Source organism: Nerophis lumbriciformis, linkage group LG04, assembly GCF_033978685.3.
Source record: "Nerophis lumbriciformis linkage group LG04, RoL_Nlum_v2.1, whole genome shotgun sequence".
Taxonomy (NCBI): Eukaryota; Metazoa; Chordata; class Actinopteri; order Syngnathiformes; family Syngnathidae; genus Nerophis; species Nerophis lumbriciformis.
This window is the reverse complement of record NC_084551.2, coordinates 46,337,501-46,349,708: the sequence shown is the minus strand read 5'-3', so window position 1 is coordinate 46,349,708 and position 12,208 is coordinate 46,337,501. Positions and strand designations below refer to the sequence as shown.

General features: G+C 38.7%; 1 protein-coding gene across 1 annotated transcript in view; it reads right to left on the bottom strand.

The window, feature by feature from the left end:
- The window catches only part of thsd7ab (thrombospondin, type I, domain containing 7Ab), a 671,822-nt gene that overhangs the window by 225,977 nt on the left and 433,637 nt on the right, over positions 1-12,208 (bottom strand). The window lies entirely within an intron of this gene.

Sequence of the window (12,208 nt, the reverse complement as noted above, 5' to 3'; positions counted from 1 at the left end):
AGATGCTGTGAGAGGCGGGTGGGACCTGATATTCAGCTGGGAATGATTAAAACAGTAAATAAACACAAGACATATATATACTCTATTAGCCACAACACAACCAGGCTTATATTTAATATGCCACAAATTAATCCCGCATAACAAACACCTCCCCTCTACCGTCCACATAACCCGCCAATACAACTCAAACACCTGCACAACACACTCAATCCCACAGCCCAAAGTACCGTTCACCTCCCCAAAGTTCATAAAGCACATATATTTCCCCAAAGTTACGTACGTGACATGCACATAGCGGCACGCACGTACGGGCAAACAATCTAATGTTTGGAAGCCGCAGCTGCGTACTCACGGTACCGCGTCTGCGCACCCAACTCAAAGTCCTCCTGGTAAGAGTCTCTGTTGTCCCAGTTCTCCACAGGCCAATGGTAAAGCTCGACTGTCATCTTTCGGGAATGTAAACAATGAAACACCGGCTGTGTTTGTGTTGCTGCAGCCGCCCGCAATACACCGCTTCCCACCTACAGCTTTCTTCTTTGCTGTCTCCATTGTTCATTGAACAAATTGCAAAAGATTCACCAACACAGATGTCCAGAATACTGTGGAATTTTGCGATGAAAACAGACGACTTAATAGCTGGCCACCATGCTGTCCCAAAATGTCCTCTACAATCCGTGACGTCACGTGCCGGCGTCATCATACCGAGACGTTTTCAGCAGGATATTTAGCGCGAAATTTAAAATTGCACTTTAGTAAGCTAACCCGGTCGTATTGGCATGTGTTGCAATGTTAAGATTTCATCATTGATATATAAACTATCAGACTGCGTGGTCGGTAGTAGTGGGTTTCAGTAGGCCTTTAAGGGGAAGTTGTCATGACCTGTCACTGCAGGTCATGTCTTGTTTTGTGTTTCTTATTATTTTTTTCTATGTTCAGTGTATGTTTATGTTGCCAGCGCTCCTAGTCCTTTCTCTTGTTTACTTTCCAGTTGCAAGGAGCGCTGAGGGTTACACACCAGCCTCTGGTTGGTGATTAGGACACACATCTGCAGCTAATCTCAATAATGCCCCGTCTTAAAACCACATCGGCCACCTTCTTTGTAGGTCCAATGTTCGCCAATGGCGACTGTTACGCGTCTGGTTAGCGCTACGCTAATGCCTTGTTTGATACATTTCTAGTATTCATGCTATGTCAAGACTTTCTATAAGTTTTACCTTATCCCTCACATTCAACTCTTGTTGGCACACTTTTTTTTGTATTTTCGCCTGACTTGAGAATTAAAGGACCCTTCCTACCTGCAATTTGCTTTCTGTCATCCTGCATTTTGGGATCACAACCACAATGCAACTCGAACGCGACAAATGTGGAGTGGTAATTGTTTTTTGGCTACACCTTGTGGCCAGAATAATTCATGACCCAGTAAGTTGAATGATGTGGACATGTTTGTTACTGAATATTTCTAATACGCTTCTGCCTTGAAGACTTTGTATGCGTAAGTAAAATGCAACTGTAATTATTTGAAACTGTTTTTTATTGACAAACGTCTTGTTCAATTGCAAACACTTATGTATGTCTCGCTTGTGTGCTATTGTGTGCTTAGCTGTTGTGTAGCTGCTAAGCACATAGCCTACCATGTTTACTAGAGATGTCCGATAATGGCTTTTTTGCCGATATCCCGATATTGTCCAACTCTTAATTACCGATTCCGATATCAACCGATACCGATATATACAGTCGTGGAATTAACACATTATTATGCCTAATTTTGTTGTGATGCCCCGCTGGATGCATTAAACAATGTAACAAGGTTTTCCAAAATAAATCAACTCAAGTTATGGAAAAAAAATGCCAACATGGCACTGCCATATTTATTATTGAAGTCACAAAGTGCATTATTTTTTTTTAACATGCCTCAAAACAGCAGCTTGGAATTTGGGACATGCCCTCCCTGAGAGAGCATGAGGAGGTTGAGGTGGGCGGGGTTGAGGTAGGGGGTAGCGGGGGGGTGTATATTGTCGCGTCCCGGAAGAGTTAGTGCTGCAAGGGGTTCTGGGTATTTGTTCTGTTGTGTTTATGTTGTGTTACGGTGCGGATGTTCTCCCGAAATGTGTTTGTCATTCTTGTATGGTGTGGGTTCACAGTGTGGCGCATATTTGTAACAGTGTTAATGTTTTTTTTACGGCCACCCTCAGTGTGACCTGTATGGCTGTTGACCAAGTATGGTTGGCATTCACTTGTGTGTGTGAAAAGCCGTAGATATATGATTGGGCCGGAACGCATAGGCAGTAACGTTAAGGTTTAGTGGCGCTATGTACTTCTCCCTACGTCCGTGTACCAATAATTTCCGATATCACATTTTAAAGCATTTATCGGCCGATAATATCGGCAGTCCGATATTATCGGACATCTCTAATGTTTACCTTTTGTAAATGACTTGACTAAAATACAACAACTTGGAAGACATTCCGATGTTAACTGGCTGTCCAGTTTTGCACAAGTAAACACTCTGCACTACTTGTATTGCATGTTTTACATGCAAGCCCAAAACTCCCATACTTTTTTTTTCTTTCTGATATCGGACTGATATCAATATCGGATCAGAAAACCTTTACTTTTGATTGACATTAACAGAAAGCTATTCTTTCACCATATATTTATCATATGACACCCATTTCTAATATTTTGACCCTCACATAGAGCAACATTCCCAAATTGTATCAGTCAAAACTGAGTGTTATCATTTTGTAAAGGCAGCATTTTGTCTCAAATCTTCTCATTAGATTGTGCAGGTGTACATAATAAAGTGGCAAATGCGCATACGTCAAATGACTCTCTCAAGCATGACGAAGATAAAATATAACAAGCAATCAAGATGTAGAGGTATTGACGCTGTGAGGTCATCAACATGCGCACAAGAACCAGCGTCTGAACGTGTGCATGTGACCTCGACTCATCGTTTTGCTTTGCAACCAACGTGGAGCCACGGGCGCGATGGAAAAGAAAGTTATCCACAGGTTGTCTCAGGCACCAATCAGTCGAATTAATTATGCGCAAAGAGGCGCGGGTGCACAAGGGTTTGGCTCGCTAATGAGCCCGACACAGCACACAGTATCAGATTGATTTCATGTGTTAGCATCGTGATCAGATTCCATCAGGCTAAAAAGTACAACTAAATGAAGTCAAAATGTTTTTTTGTTTGTTTTTTTATACTTCCTTTGCAGCGATCAGCCGAGTAATCATAACCAATTTATATTTTTGTAACAATCTGAGACAAGTTAGAGTCCCATGTAAGATAGAGGTCTAAGACAATTTACAGTCCCAGATTTAACGTAAACAACAAAATCAATTAACTAATTTACACGTTTTTGTAAAAATCTGAGACAGTCCAGAGTCCATTGTGACCTAAATTTTTCGTTTTCTAAAACATCATAGATCATTTTGAGCATTCAATAACTAAAACATTTTTTTATAGCTGTGCAATACAACGGTGCTGCTTTTGTTTTGAAAAGCGTTATTTGTATTACTTCCGTGTGGACGTATGCGTGTGAGTGAATGTGAACAGCGGCAATCACAAATTACAAAATAAAGTTTAAAAAAAACATCTATGTCGTGCGCGCAATACAACTGTGCTGCTTTTATTTTGAAAAGTGTTATTTATGGACGTATGTCCGGGTGTAACCTGTGAGTGAAGGTGCACAGCGACAAGTGATGAGACGCTAAAAAGAGAAAAGTTGATGACGAATGGCGTGTTTTCAACAAGACATGGACTGCCAAGTATTTCTTTACATAAATTAAAGGTAAAGCTGTGTGCTTAATTTGTGGTACACAGGTTGCTGTGTTTGAAGAATATAATTTGAATCGCCACTACATGACGAAGCACGAGGAAAAATACCGGAATCAGTGTGATGAAGCGCGTGCAAAGGAGGCTGATGCGTTGATGGTAAAACTGCAAACCCAACAAGGACTTTTTGCCATATTTCACACCCCCAGAGATGCAGCCATCAGGACAAGTTTCGTCATTTCTCACAAAATCGCCAGAAAAAGTAAGGCGTTTTCTGACGGAAGTTTATTTAGGAGTGCTTATTGGACTCTGTTGCGCTGATAATGCTCGTGCCGGATAATGCACCCCCGGCGTAGAATGCACCCCCTGACGGGAGTGTTGTATAAACTAAAGTCCACACTTAAACTTTCCACGTGCAAGACTGAATCTATTTAAAAAAAATATTTAATAAGAAGCCAAAAGTGCAAAAACAATAATGTTCGTGTTGGAGGAGTTGTGAATGAATGAATTATGAAATCCGTGCTGAGGTCGCTGCTGGGCCACAACATTAGGTACACCTGCAGACTGCAGCACGGATTTCATATTTCATTCATTCACAACTCCTCCAACACGAACATTATAGTGTTTGCACTTTTGGCTTCTTATAAATAGCACGTGGAAACTTTAAGTGTGGGCTTTAGTTGATATAACACTCCCATCAGGGGGTGCATTCTATGCCGGGGGTGCATTATCCGGCACAACACCTGAAACTTGGAGCTTCAGCTGACGAAAAGAACGGCTGACTTTGACTGTTTTTCGCTGGCTTTGGATGAGAGCTGTGATGTACGTGACACCGCCCAGCTGCTCATCTTCTTACGTGGGATAACTGCAGACTTTCAAATTACTGAGGAGCTGGCAGCCATGCAGTCAATTAAAAGGGACAACCACAGGTAATGACTTGTTCACATAGGTAAATGCGTGTTTGGACATGTTAGGACTGAAATGGGACAAGCTGGCAGGTGTGACAACAGATGGTTGTCCAAATCTGACGGGGAAAAATGTTGGACTTTTAAAGAGGATGCAGGATAAACTTTAAATTAACCCTGTGCAGAAATTGACATTTTTGCATTGTATTGTACATCAAGAAGTGTAGTGTAAGACAGTGTTAAAAATAAAACCGTCAAAAGCAATCTGCTTTTGTATAAAGTTAAGTTAGGTTAAATGAAAGTATTATTATTATTATTAATTATTATTATTATTATTGTTGTTATTTATCTTACGGTACATCAAAAATAATATTGAACAAAATTGAATTGAAATATTGTCGATGTGGCCCTCCAGCAGTGCTCGGGTTGCTCATGCGGCCCCCGGTAAAAATTAATTGCCCACCCCTGTTTTAGAGCCTTCAGGGAACTAATTTAAATTTTTTCTGAAACAATTTACTGTCAGCAAATGTCCATATTTTATTAAAACATTAAAGACAATTAAGTCTTCAATTAACTAATAAACATGTTTTTGTAAAAATCTGAGACAATCTAGAGTCCACTGTGGCCGAACGTTCATGTTTTCTAAAACATCAAAGAACATTTTGAGTATTCAATAAGCTGTAAGACAACTTAAGAATCCTCTGTGACCCAACGTCCGCATTTTTTTAAACATTAAAAACATTCGAAAATCTGCAATGATTTAATCAAAATGTTTTCAGAAAATCTGAAAATGACCTAACATCTGCATTCGTAAACATCAAAGACATTTGAGAGTCTTTATTAAATGTTTTCGTAAAAATCTGAAAAAATTACAGATTCCTCTTTGACCTAACGTCTGCATTCGTAAACATCAGACATTTCAGAGTCTTTATTAAAAATTAGATGCCTCTTTGACCTATTGTCTGAATCGTTGTATTGTTTGGTATTTGTAAACATCAAAAGACATTTTAGAGTCTTTTGTGAACTAATTACATTTTTTAATGAAACAATTTACAGTGCCCTGTGAGCTAACATCCGCATTTTTAGAAACATTAAAGACAATCAATAGTCTTCAATTAGGTAATTTGTGTTTTTTCTGAAGGATCGAAGACAATTTACAGTCCCCTACGATTTAAGGTGAACAACAAATTGAAATAACTAATTTACATGTTTTGGGAAAAAATGTTGACAATCTAGAGTCCACTGTGACCTAACGTTTTCTGAAACATTAAAGCAAATTTTGAGTGTTCAATAACCAATTCATGTTTTCGTAAAACTCTTTGACATTTTAAGAATCCTCCATGATCCAACGTCTGCATTTTAGTAAACATCAAAGACATTACAACATCTGCAATGAACTAATGCAACTTTTTCCCGAAAATCTGAAACAATTCAGAGTCCCCGGTGACCTAACGGTTACATTCATACATCAAAGACATTTTAGAGTCTTTAATCAACTAGATTAAATTTTTTCCAAAACATTTTAAAAAATGTAGAGTCCCCTTTAACCTAATTTGAAATAAAACATTTCAAGTTTTTAGTGAACTAATTTTTAAAAAATTCTAAAATATACAGTTTCCTATGACCTAGAGTTTGCGTTATCCTAAAATTTAAAGACAATTCGTAGTTTTCAAAGAACAATTTTTTTCATAAAAGTCTAAGACAATTTGGAGTACTCTGTCATCCAACGTTCGTGTTTTCGTAAACAATTAAAATATTTTCATTAAAGTAATATACATGACGTCATACAAATTAAGACAAGTTAAAATCTTATTTTTGTCAGAAAACAATTTAGTCATCAATCAACGTGATGTACTGTATGTATTTTCGTAAACACAGACGACATTTCAGAGCTTTCAGTGACGTTGCCATTGTTTTACCTTTCAAAATCTTCAGTAAAACTATTCTGTTAACCTGACAGTCTTTTTCAAACAGACAATTCTCCGTCTTCAACAACTAATTCAAGTAGTTTTGTAAAAGTCACAGACAATTTAAACTCTCCTATCACCAAATGTTTCTGTTTTCATAAAACATCAAAGATAATTTATAGTCTTCAATGAACTAAATTACACGTTTTCCTAAACAACCCAAGATATCTTCAATAAACCCAAAGTAAGTATTTTCACAGACAATTGAGTCTTTCATTAAAATAAGTGTATTGTAAACATCCAGGACAATTTAAAGGGGACTTACCAATAATAACAATGGATTAGATTTATATAGCGCTTTACTATCGACTAGACACTCACAGCACACAGAGAAGTGAGAACCCATCATTCATTCTATTCACATTCACAATTAATAGTGGTAAGCTACATTTGTAGCCACAGCTATTCTGGGGTAGACTGACGGAACCGTGACTGCCAATTTGCGCCACCAAAAACTAACTTGCTCCCTTTTTTTGTGTATTTCGAATCTGCATAAATCCTGAAAAATCGCAATCAAACCATGGAGGCATGGCGGAGACATTTATAAAACAATCTTGCCTGCCTTCATACATCCTCCAAAAGAGGCATTTGGAATTTGCCCCAATTTGTGACGTTTTTCCAATTGGTGACATGAGCCGCTATCTCCATATATGGTTAAGAGCTTTGCGTGAGTCCGCCATTATAGTCTGGTATTGTATTCGTCAATAGGGCTACCTTCACACTGCAGATTTTTTTTTTGTCAAATCCCATCTTTTTATGTTGTCTGTCACATGACAAAAAAAAAATGCAATGTCTATTTGACCCAGACATGACGCCATGACGTCATACCTGCTGCAATGTTTACGGAAATAATCATGGCTCCAATTTGAGTCTGTCTCAATCCTGTTGCATTTGTGTCAATTTTCAGGGATTCTGTGCAATCATTTTCTGAACAGAATTATTACGGGTAGAACAGGGGTGTCCAAACTACCAAGTACAGCCCGCTGGCGTGTTGATTTGACCCTCGAGACGGCACGAGTCCAATAAGCAATTTATACAAAATTCAAATACCATTTTATCGCCATCTGGTGGCCAACAAAAGTAATTCAAATCAGTGGCCATTAGGGATGATGTTTGATAAGAAATTATCGAGTTCGAGCCTATTATCGAATCCTCTTATCGAACCGATTCCTTATCGATTCTCTTATCGAGTCCAGATAGATTGTTGTATATGTAAAAAAAACACAATATTTGGTTTAACAAATCACTTCACATTCTCTACTGCTCGCTACTATAGTATTACCATATCTCAGTGTTTTTCAACCTTTTTTCAGCCAAGGCACATTTTTTGTGTTGAAAAAATGCGGAGGCACACCACCAGCGGGAATCATTAAAAAACAAAAAACAGTTGACAGTAAAAAGTCGTTGTCGCAATTGTTGGATATGACTTTAAAGCATAAGCAAGCATGCATCACTATAGCTCTTGTCTCAAAGTAGGTGTACTGTCACAACCTGTCACATTACACCCTGACTTATTTTGAGGTTTTTGCTGTTTTCCTGTGCGTAGTGTTTTAGTTCTTGTCTTGCGCTCCTATTTTGGTGGCTTTTTCTCTTTTTTGGGGGGATATTTTCCTGTCTTCCTTTAAGCGATATTTCCCACATCTCCTTTGTTTTAGCAATCAAGAATATTACAGTTGTTTGTATCCGTCTTTGTGAGGACATTGTTGATTGTCATGTCATGTTCGGATGTACATTGCCTTTGCTCCACAGTAAGTCTTTGCTGTCGTCCAGCATTCTGTTTTTGTTTACTTTGTAGCCAGTTCAGTGCATAGCCTTCCCTACGCTTTAATGCCTTTTCTTAGGGGCACTCACCTTTTGTTTATATAGACAGCACAGACACTCAACAACAACACATCATTTGCAGACTATAATTACTGGTTTGCAAAAAAGATTTTGAACCCAAATAGGTGAAATTAGATAATCTCCCACGTAGGGATGTCCCGATCCGATATTTGGATCGGATCGGCCGCCGATATTTGCCAAAAAATGCGTATCGGCAAGGCATGGGAAAATGCAGATCCAGATCCAGTTCTTAAAAAACTCCGGTCCGTGTTTTTCAACGCACCGATTTAAATAATACATTCCACTTTTCTGCTTGTCCCTAATTTCCGTTCCGCATTTTCCAGCACACCTTCAACACATCCACAGGTCTGTGGATTCTCACGCAGTTGCTTTTAGCTGCTGGCATTACACGACAGGCTCTTCTCACTCTTTTCTGTGTCTCCCTCTCACAGACAGCAAGCGCACCTTCTTACACACGTCACATACTGTCACGTCATACGTCACATACGTATACGCCCTCTCCCAGCAGAGAGGTAGCAGCATGGCTAACGTTAGCTGTGATGCTAGCGCAGCCGTGTGACCAACGTTCCCTCTACGGGGCGCGCCTGCGCAATTACGCACTGCTCAATCGTCCTCTGCGCATAGCAATTATATGCCACGCACAAAATCAAATAAAAAAATAAGCGCATAACAATTTTCGACACACGAACACGACAGAGAAAACAGTTTTCGTCATCATTGTTCAAATATTGTAACGTCTGTCGAGACGCTTATCTCCATTCGGTGCCACACGTCCACACCATCAAAATGCCGAGGCAAACATTTCCAGATCAACACCGTATGAAAAAATTAGTGATTTTTTTAGTTGTGATTTCCTTCTCTGCATGAAAGTTTAAAAGTAGCATATATTAATGCAGTATGAAGAAGAATGTTTTAATGTAGACATGCAAGCCTTGAAAGAAAATTTTGAAAATCAAGACTACATTTCCTGCAAATGGGTGCATTTCTACCCTATATTTTAACTTTAGATTTATTCTCATATCAAACTCTTTTGGCTGTCTTTTTGACACTTACATCCGGCGCCCCCCTCCACACCCTGGATTATAAATAATGTAAATAATTCAATGTGATTATCTTGTGTGACGACTGTATTATGATGATAGTATATATGATAGTATATATCTGTATCATGAATCAATTTAAGTGGACCCCGACTTAAACAAGTTGAAAAACTTATCGGGGTGTTACCATTTAGTGGTCAATTGTACGGAATATGTACTTCACTGTGCAACCTACTAATAAAAGTCTCAATCAATCAATCAAAACACATAGAATCATCATACTGCTGTGATTATATGCATCAAGTGTTCATTCAAGGCTAAGGCAAAATATCGAGATATATATCGTGTATCGCAATATGGCCTTAAAATATCGCAATATTAAAAAAAGGCCATTTCGCCCAGTTCAATGATACCATTTCTGTTTGTCATGTATAATTTTGTCTATTTTGTGTTTATCCTTGAATAAACAGGTCAGTTTCTTGTTACCAACCATTGTGTATTATCCAAACTCCCCTAATTCAGCTGGCTAGTTGTTATCAAGAGTACTAAAACCCTTTTCAACATGATTCTGACAACTAAGTAGGCTAAATACCTTTAAACTTTAATACATGCTCGGATAGGCCAGTATCGGTCAGTATCGGTATCGGTCAGTATCGGTATCGGATCGGAAGTGCAAAAACAATATCTGTATCGGATCGGAAGTGCAAAAACCTGGATCGGGACATCCCTACTCCCACGGCACACCAGACTGTATCTCACGGCACACTAGTGTGCCACGGCACAGTGGTTGAAAAACGCTGCCATATCTGAGTTATTGTGCAGAAATGTGGGGAAATAACTACAAATGTGCGCTACATTCGTTAACCGTGTTACAAAACAAATTAATTAGACTGATACATAATGTTGGATATAGAGAACATACAAACAATTTATCTATTGAGTCAAAAATATTAAAGTTCGATGATTTGGTAAAATTGCAAACAGCTAAAATGATGTGGAATTAAATGATGGAATGGATGAAGTAAAGAAGTTAAACATTGTACTGATATGATCCACTTTAAGAGGTTGTTCAAATTAATAGAGCTTACAAAGTACAAAGAAGAAGAATTATGAGAAATACTCTCAACCTTATTGAAAATAAGATATTCTTCATCTCAGTATATTAATAATGACTGAATTAATTAATTACATATTACAAAACTGTTGTATATACTAATACATAGATATTTTATTATAAAAAAGGTCAGTAAATTATGTATATTTGTATGAAGTGGGAAAGGGGTAGGATTAAATAAGCGTTACTTCTCCCTACTCCTGTAAAGTGAAATGATATGAAACTGTGATGTATTGTTTAGTTATGTTCTGTTAGTTTTGGACTTCCTTAGTTGTTTTGTGCACTTCGGGGGTTTGTTTTAGTCACCATGGTTACCCATGATTTTCACCTGCCTTGTACGCGCACCTGTTGCTCATCAGAGACTCGATTTAAGCCTGCCTTTTCCGGTCACTCGTCGTGGCTTCATTGTTCGCATTTGCAACAGTTACGTTGGCATTCTGGTTTTCCAGCTCATGATTCCTGTGCTAAAGTTACCTTAGCTTCTAGTATTCCTGTGCTAAGTAACTTTTTGCTTTAGCTTCTCGTGTGAACGGCACGCTTTCCTTTTGTTTCGTTCCTGTCTGTTGTAATGTGCATGATTTATGAGAAATAAATAATCTCCTACCTGCACGCTTTCGTCCGGAGCCGTCAGTTTTGCGTCCCGGGAACGAACCGCAGCACGCTGCACCGGGTCCGTGACAAATGACTGAGCGACGTGACGTCATTTCTTGTGACGTCACACGGGGCATTTCTTGTCGGGGACGGGAGTCGTTCCCAGGGATTCGAATAAAGAACCAACTCTTTTTCTTTACTATAGTGCAGGGGTCGGCAACCCGCGGCTCTAGAGCCGCATGCGGCTCTTTAGCGCCGCCCTAGTGGCTCTCTGGAGCTTTTTCAAAAATGTATGAAAAATGGAAAAAGATGAGGGGAAAAAATATATTTTTTGTTTTAATATGGTTTCTGTAGGAGGACAAACATGACACAAACCTCCCTAATTGTTATAAAGCACACTGTTTATATTAAACATGCTTCACAGACTCAAGTATTTGGCGAGCACCGTTTTGTCCTACTAATTTTGGCGGTCCTTGAACTCACCATAGTTTGTTTACATGAATAACTTTCTCCGACTTTCGAGGACGTGTTTTATGCCACTTCTTTTTCTGTCTCATTTTGTCCACCAAACTTTTAACGTTGTGCATGAATGCACAAAGGTGAGTTTTGTTGATGTTATTGACTTGTGTGGAGTGCTAATCAGACATATTTGGTCACTGCAAGACTGCAAGCTAATCGAGCTAACATGCTATTTAGGCTAGCTATATGTACATATTGCATCATTATGCCTAATTTGTAGCTATATTTGAGGTAATTTAGTTTCCTTCAAGTCATCTCAATTCAATGTATATCTCATGACACACTATCTGTATGTAATATGGCTTTTAATTTGTTGCGGCTCCAGACAGATTTGTTTTTGTATTTTTGGTCCAATATGGCTCTTTCAACATTTTGAGTTGCCGACCCCTGCTATAGTGCATGGGTGTCAAACTCTGGCCCGCGCGCCAAATTTGGCCCTCTGTGTAATT